The 8227-nt window shown below is 47.8% G+C and overlaps 1 long non-coding RNA gene across 1 annotated transcript; it reads right to left on the bottom strand.

Moving 5' to 3' along the window:
- Nucleotides 1-421: 421 nt before the first annotated feature.
- Nucleotides 422-7714, bottom strand: LOC118238750. The gene is made up of 2 exons (XR_004769812.1): nucleotides 7653-7714; nucleotides 422-1540 (listed from the first exon to the last, which is right to left on the bottom strand). It is a non-coding gene; the product is annotated as an uncharacterized LOC118238750 (long non-coding RNA).
- Nucleotides 7715-8227: the final 513 nt, after the last annotated feature.

The raw sequence follows: 8227 nt of genomic DNA on the forward strand, positions 1-8227 counted from the left end.
AGCTGACCCCTCAGGCCCTTCTCAGCCCTCACCTACTCTAAGCTTTTCCCGTCTAGCATACAAGTGCTTTATAAAATGTGTTCACAGCACGTCCGACGCTGAATCCTGGGTGGCACTTGTTAAAGATGTGAAGCCCATGCCGCGGGCAAGGTCAGCACAGCCTCTCAGGAGAATGTGCGGAAGAGTCTAAAGAGACCCAGTAGCCCATCCCTCCATGCTCAGTGGTGGAACTGGAGCCTGGGCCAGGAGCTGAACTTACCAGGAAGCCTGGTCCCCAATGCTGGATGCTCATGATGAGTGCCAGGCCCAGCTCACAGAGGAACCCAGAGTCCTGTCACCTCACACTATTTGTGTCACAAAACAGATACAAAGGTGTCAGGGAGCCGGGGACTACACGTATTTTTGACAACACTAGTCTCGGTTAGGCAATTCATAATAATTTATTTCCTTCTCTTCTCCCCACCTATTTTGATAAAGAGTCCTGTTGTACAGCCTAGATTGGCTTCAAACTTTTGATCCTCCTGTCTCATTTCTCAAGTCCAGGTGACTTCCATGCCTGGACAGTTATTTGACTCATTAACTAAAAAGCATTTCTCCAAACAGTACCAGCTTACACGTGCACATCACCACTGGTCCTGCACTCTCCTACTGAGAACTTATCTGCAGGTATGCTTCATGGCTGTGCATACAAACAGAATGACTCATTGCAGAAGTATATCAAAATGCTGTCATCGTGAGACTGATTAAATAAATTATGGCACATTCAGACATCAAGACATAATGAGGAAACTGTGTAAGCACCATCATGGAAATGCTTCCAAGGCAGATTAAGGGAGAAGGCAAGATGCTGTGGAGTGTGTGTATACAGAGCTGCATTTGTGGATGAGAAGGGATAAGAACCCCTTTCCTAATTGTAAAGAGATTCTTGAGGTGTGTGTGTGTGAGAGAGAAGTGGTTACCTCTGTGGTGGGGGATGGGCACCAAGCCGATGAGGACCAAGGAGGAGGAGATTTTTAACCCTGCATATAATTATACTTTGTGACTTGGAACCATGTGAGTGTAGTACATAAAATAAATGTTTACTGTGGCCCTTACAATAAGAAATCTGGTTTTGGTTTTCCACGTCTGAGTGTCTTAGTGTCACCTGATCACCCTGGTGGCCTGTGGGTTCAGGTTGGGTACATGTGGAAGCCATGGTCACACCTAGTGTCTCCGCAGACATGTCACTTCAGACCAGAATGTGATTTTTGGCGTCCAAGGCTGTGGTGGAAAGACCAGTGTTGGGGTTTCTCATTGGTGGAATAAGTTTCCAAAGGTTCTGAGGTTTGGGTCCCCATCTCCAGAGCAGCTTCTAGGAAGTGGGGGTCCATCAAAGTTCTAGAAGGGAGGCATCAGCTGTTCCCGACTCACGAGGGAGGAATGGTGGTAGCGATCCCGGGTGGCAAAGTCTGTGTTCTCCTGGGTAAGCTGAGTCATTGCCATGTCTACCTTGGCTGGGGATGGTGCCAAGATGATCTGCTCCCCGGTGGACCTCAGGCTCCTTCAGTGAGGGACATAGGAAACCAAGAGAGAAGAAGCAGTGGAGATGAACACTGGAAGCCAGTCTTCCCTGGATACAGACGCTGTGCCAATGCCAGCTGTCCTGACATGTAGCATGTATTTAAATGTTTAAAACATAACTGTTGAGAACTACAACAGTCTGTGAACTCAAAGTAGGAGATACAGTGTCAAGTGACATGAGTAACATTAACTGCTCTTAAGTGGAACAGTAGAAAACTGTACTCTCTAATAAGAGACGCCCACACTAAAGACAGTGTTATGAGGGTTCCGTAACTTTTCTTTGTTCCCTTGTCAAATGAGACAATGGAACGACAAATCTGCAGAATGGAGAAGAGTGGGGAAAGAAACTAAATTGATTCATTAGGAAGGAAGTTGAGGTGTTACACAGGCTGCCGGGGAGAAAAGGTATCAATGGTATCCCTACAGCCAACCTTGCCTACTACAATACCACCTTTCATTGCAAGATGTGCCTATGGCTGCAATAGTGGCAGGAAGGTTGTGGGTGTAACCAACTGCTTTTGGATTGGATTTGGGGCCTACTCCACAGAAAGGAATTAAGGCTTAGTACCATAAACCGGCTCAAAGGTCGTGGCTTAGGAGGTTACAGGACCCAGGGAGGAACCTACCACTGTTGTTTTGCTAAAGAACATGGTGGCAATCTGCCTTGTAAGTCTATTGCTTATATACAGTAAGCAGATCAATGCTGCCCTCAACCTTAGCCAGAGAAGCTTCTCTCTGTAGTGGGCATCAGTTAATACAAAGACACATAACTGCTCAACATGCTGAGAATAAGTGTCCATTGAGCACTAAGCCCTAAATGAGACATCTGTATGAATCCTTGTCACCAAGGCTGAGGAGACATAAGGAAGAGGGGCAGAATGAAGGAACCAGGGAAGGGAGGGGTGCTGTGAAATGCTGTCCTTTGGACATGGAGTACATTCATGAACTCATTGCAGCTGGGAGGACTCACACACAATCAAGTCAACAAGATCAATGGACATTCCAGCAGGCAGCACTTACTGGGCTCAGTGCTACTACAAAAAAGGAGAGGACATGAAATGGGAAGGGGGGTTTGGTGCATGTGAGCAAGAAGATGACCAAAGGATAAATAAACAAAAGATACTCTGTAAGAAAGAAGGAAAGAAGGGAGGGAGGGAGGGAGGGAGGGAGAGGAGGGAGGAGGGGGAAGGGAGGGAGGGAGGAGGAGGAAGTAAGGAGTGTTTCCAGTTACTTAGCAGCAAGCAGGTAGGTAAAATAGGCCCAGGCTTTGGGTACAAAGTGGTAAAGACAAAGAGAAGCCCAGATTTAGAGTGTAGGGCAGCAGCCTCTGCACATGCAGGTGGATACACTAGTGAAGGCCATGTACCAGGCTGCTTCGAGGAAGGTGTTAGAGGCTGGAGAAGGTATTGCTGCTCCTAGCTCTGTTCCTCATCAGCTAGTGGCCTCAGGATACCTCCATTACCACAGGCCTCTGTTTTTTCTCCCCTCCATGGCCCTTCCAGGTCTATAGCCTGTCAGGTTGCTGAGTTCTCCGAGAGGCACAGATTTCCTCTGAACATCTCCCCGCCCCCCAAAAGAATCAGCTACTTTACTCAGAGTAACGTTCAAGTGCTCAAACTGGCAATGTAAAATGAGATGCAAAGAGCGATGTAAAAAAGATAGAGGCATGTCTAAGGACATGAGTCTGTAGAAGTTAGCAGCAGGAGTGTCAGCCAACTCTGGAAAGTGTCCGATTACATGATCCAGGCACTACAGCCATTCGTTAAGAATGTACCTAAATTAGTTCGGTTAAGAATTCCTGAAAACTGCCCAGGGCTCCTAGCTGACACCCACGTTCAGGGGGCCTGTTTTGGTCCTATGTTGGTTCCCCAGCTGTCAGACTGGGGTCCGTGAGCTCCCACTTGCTCAGGTCAGCTGTTTCTGTGGGTTTTCCCAGCATGGTCTTGACCCTTTTGTTCTCACTCCTCCCCCCTCTCTAGGAGCACCAGGAACTCTCTGGGGCTTCTGTCAGTGGAACCAGGATGTATCCCTTGTGCACGAACGGACTTTGGGAGCCCATTTCCACAGAGGGATACGCTCTTAGCCTAAATACACAGGGGAGGGCCCAGGCCCTGCCCCAAATGACTTGACAGATTTTGATGATCCCTCACGGAAGGCCTCACCCTCCCTGGGGAGTGGATGGGGGATGGGATGGGGGGGGTCAGTGGGGGGTATGGGAGGATGGGAGGGAGAGGGAACTGGGATTGATATGTAAAATAAGATTGTTTCTAACTTAAATAAAATTTATAAAAAAAAAATTCCTGAAAACTGAATTTGCTTCTATAAGGCTGGAATCTGCAAAACAGAAGTGGCCAAAATGCCACACTAGACAATTATAGCTGTTTTGTTGATTTTTTGTTGAGCAGGTGAAAGCCACGAATTCCTCTGGACTCAGGGAAATCAGCTTCCTAGAACTGCTTGCAGACTCTATCAGGACAGTCGCTAGGGCTCCTGAAAGAAAGTCTTCTAAAGGTCAGGGTTAACCTCCCAGAGTAACTGTGAGCTACAGGTACAACAGAGGGAAGAACATAGCAAGTCCTTCCATCCAGAATACTTAACGGTGACTTGCCTTCGGTTTTGAAGGACATTTTGGAAAAAGTCAAAACTACAGAGTAGAAAGCACGGCTACCAATTTCTATTTTTAAGCCACTTCTTGGCCCTTCCCTCCTCTAAATCATCACAAAAACACACCCAGGAGCTGTGGTGAGGCCAGCAAGTTAGATGCTGACTTGGCCAGGGCTCCACAGCTCACTTCACTAGTCCAGAGCTGTGAGAGAGGAGCTGTGTGAACTAATTTCTGTTCCAACCAAAGGGCTATCTTTTCCTAGGAACACTCTCCTAATACCATGACCTTGGAGGTGACATCCCAGGAATTCAGAGTACAGCTAAAGGAACCATAATGAACCCCGTGGCCATCGTTTAGGATTTCAAGCCAGAAATGGCTATATATATTCTTGTAAATCAGATAACACCAAATATCCCCACCCACACATTTGAAGCTCAAAATTTTGTAGGCAGTTTCTATACCAAACCTATTTCCACTTAATCTATTTTCTCTCAGTACTAGGTGATGGGGAAAGAGATCTGTGTAGGTGTGTTGTGACCTCATGCCTCAGACAGGAAGAGGGGCAGAGGTTACCCCACATTTAGCACAGCTCCAGGGAGAACATAAAACAGCCAGTAAATGCATCTGATAGAGAGTTCTCATTCTGTTCCCATCCTGTGCTCCCGGACCCTCAAATCTTTGACTGTCCACTTGGTTTCCTACCCCTACACCTTTGTCTTTGTCATCCTAAGCAATAGCACCAAATTCTCACTTCTTGTGCCAATTGAACAGATTGGCACAGTATTTCCAGAGAGCTATCTCAAAAAGGATGATGGGGTAGGCTCAGTGGTTAAGAGAAAGCACTGCTTCTGTAGAGGACCCGAGTTCTGTTCCCAGCACTCAGGTTGGGCAGCTTATAACTGCCTGTAACTCCCAACTCCAGAGGAATCTAATAACTCTAGCCTCCTAGGGCACCTACATTCATGTGCATATACTACCCTCTCCAATACACATAATTAGAACAACAACAGAAAGAATGCCAGAGAATGCAGAGGGATGTTCATGGAACTTTGGTTCTGCAGATGAGTAGTGACAATGGCTATATGACAATATGGTTGTATTTAATACCATGAATGTGCATTTACAGATGATTAAGATGACAAATTTTATGTTATGTGTGTTTAACACACACATACACACACTCAAAATCCACACAAACACACACACACACACAAAAAAACCTAAGAAGGAAACACAAAGAGAGAGAGAAAAAAAGGATTCTACCCTTACATCTGGAATCAATGGGATCAGGTCCTAAACTTCATTAGCAATGTCTGGGCGTGGAAGGTGCAGATATTGGCAAACACAAACCACACATCCAGAGTTTCAAAATCAAACCATCAAAATGAAACCAAATAATCCCTGGGCTGCATTTTGCTTGGACTTGCCTTGCCTGCATCTCTTTGCTTCTGACTGACATTGAAAGGGGGCACAAGGCAGAAGTAGTTCCAGAACCCTGAGGCCTTAAAGTATGAGCAAATTTAGGCTTCCACTAGGGTGGGAAGGAGCCAGAGAGAAGGGGCAACAGGGAACATTCCCTTCAAGACAAGCCCCCCTTCTGTGTGTGTGTGTGTGTGTATGTGTGTGTGTGTGTGTGTGTGTGAGAGAGAGAGAGAGAGAGAGAGAGAGAGAGACAGAGAGACAGAGAGAGACAGAGACAGAGACAGAGAGACAGAGACAGAGAGAGACAGAGAGAGAGAATGGCAGGCAGGCTCACAGCAGGCCTTCACAGCCTCTCATCCCTGTCCATACTTGGCTTATAGAGTGTCTGTCAAAAAGCATAGTGACACCAACTACCTTAGGCCTGAGATGAGAAACATGAGATCCAATTTCACATTTCCTCAAGCTTTGGTCTTGGGCATGATTAAGTATTGGTGGGAATGTGACTTAGACTGTAAACTGGCTGAGATCAGCTTTAGTGATCTGACACCCAGACTAAGGATATGAAGGGAAGAGGACATGGGCCTATAGGAGGTTCTGATGAGCTGGAGCCAGTGGAGGACAGTGAGAACCAGTGCTAGGTACTGAGTGTGAGTGTGAGTGTGAGGACAGTGGGAAAGAGTGTGGGTACTGAGTGTGAGTGTGAGGACAGTGAGAACAAGTGCTGGGTACTGAGTGTGAGTGTGAGTATGAGGACAGTGGGAAAGAGTGTGGGTACTGAGTGTGAGTGTGAGGACAGTGAGAATGAGTGCTGGGTACTGAGTGTGAGTGTGAGGACAGTGGGAACGAGTGCTGGGTACTGAGTGTGAGTGTGAGGACAGTGAGAACAAGTGCTGGGTACTGAGTGTGAGTGTGAGGACAGTGGGAAAGAGTGTGGGTACTGAGTGTGAGTGTGAGGACAGTGAGAATGAGTGCTGGGTACTGAGTGTGAGTGTGAGGACAGTGGGAACGAGTGCTGGGTACTGAGTGTGAGTGTGAGGACAGTGGGAATGAGTGCTGGGTACTGAGTGTGAGTGTGAGGACAGTGGGAACGAGTGCTGGGTACTGAGTGTGAGTGTGAGGACAGTGAGAACAAGTGCTGGGTACTGAGTGTGAGTGTGAGTGTGAGGACAGTGGGAAAGAGTGTGGGTACTGAGTGTGAGTGTGAGGACAGTGAGAATGAGTGCTGGGTACTGAGTGTGAGTGTGAGGACAGTGGGAACGAGTGCTGGGTACTGAGTGTGAGTGTGAGGACAGTGGGAATGAGTGCTGGGTACTGAGTGTGAGTGTGAGGACAGTGGGAACGAGTGCTGGGTACTGAGTGTGAGTGTGAGGACAGTGAGAACAAGTGCTGGGTACTGAGTGTGAGTGTGAGTGTGAGGACAGTGGGAAAGAGTGTGGGTACTGAGTGTGAGTGTGAGGACAGTGAGAATGAGTGCTGGGTACTGAGTGTGAGTGTGAGGACAGTGGGAACGAGTGCTGGGTACTGAGTGTGAGTGTGAGGACAGTGGGAATGAGTGCTGGGTACTGAGTGTGAGTGTGAGGACAGTGGGAACGAGTGCTGGGTACTGAGTGTGAGTGTGAGGACAGTGAGAACAAGTGCTGGCTACTGAGTGTGAGTGTGAGTGTGAGTGTGAGGACAGTGGGAAAGAGTGTGGGTACTGAGTGTGAGTGTGAGGACAGTGAGAATGAGTGCTGGGTACTGAGTGTGAGTGTGAGGACAGTGGGAACGAGTGCTGGGTACTGAGTGTGAGTGTGAGGACAGTGGGAACGAGTGCTGGGTACTGAGTGTGAGTGTGAGTGTGAGGACAGTGAGAACAAGTGCTGGGTACTGAGTGTGAGGACAGTGAGAATGAGTGTGAGCACTGAGTGTGAAGACAGTGAGGTGCAAACGCTGGCCTCATGGAGCTTCCCCATTGCTGAGTTCTGCACCACAGTCCAGGCCCAAACACAGCCAGGAACAAGACCCCCCAGCACCCCCCAAGCCTGGGACACCCATCCATCCTCGCACCAGCCCAGTGGGCACCGACCTGCAGGAGGGCGTCAGGAGGGACTTCATCCATCGGAAAAAGCTGAAGTTTGAGGCGGATCCTGTAAGGAAGAATGGGCATAGATAGGCTTTGAGGATTTTTCACAACAACTTGAACCCAAGCTTCACAGGGGCTTCACCCCTTAACACACTCACACACACCTTTCATGTGTGTGCACATACACAGAAGGAGCACACTTTCCCACTCAAACCAAAGAGTGCTCACTGTCACACAGCCTGGCAGCAGGCTGCCTCATGCTCATGGACAGTTCCCAAAAACTCATTTCTAAGCTCCAGATCCCTTCGGAGGAGACTGGGTGGAGCCTGGTGTAAAGAAAGGGGAAGGACACTTGCTGTTTCTGCCTTATGAAATAAAACACATTTTCCCAATGTGTGTGTTGAATGCATCCCTCCACTAGGACCACATACTCTGAGAAAGAGAACATGGCTTTTTTGTCCTCATAACTTCGTAGAATCTGGCACTTAGGAAGTTTCTAACAGGTGTTAAGTGTACAACACAGCTCAGTATGCAGAAATGTTTGAAGTGAGGTGTTTATTTTTAAATTAGTCAAATAA

The sequence above is a fragment of the Cricetulus griseus genome, chromosome 4 (genome assembly GCF_003668045.3).
Source record: "Cricetulus griseus strain 17A/GY chromosome 4, alternate assembly CriGri-PICRH-1.0, whole genome shotgun sequence".
In the NCBI taxonomy this organism is placed as follows: Eukaryota; Metazoa; Chordata; class Mammalia; order Rodentia; family Cricetidae; genus Cricetulus; species Cricetulus griseus.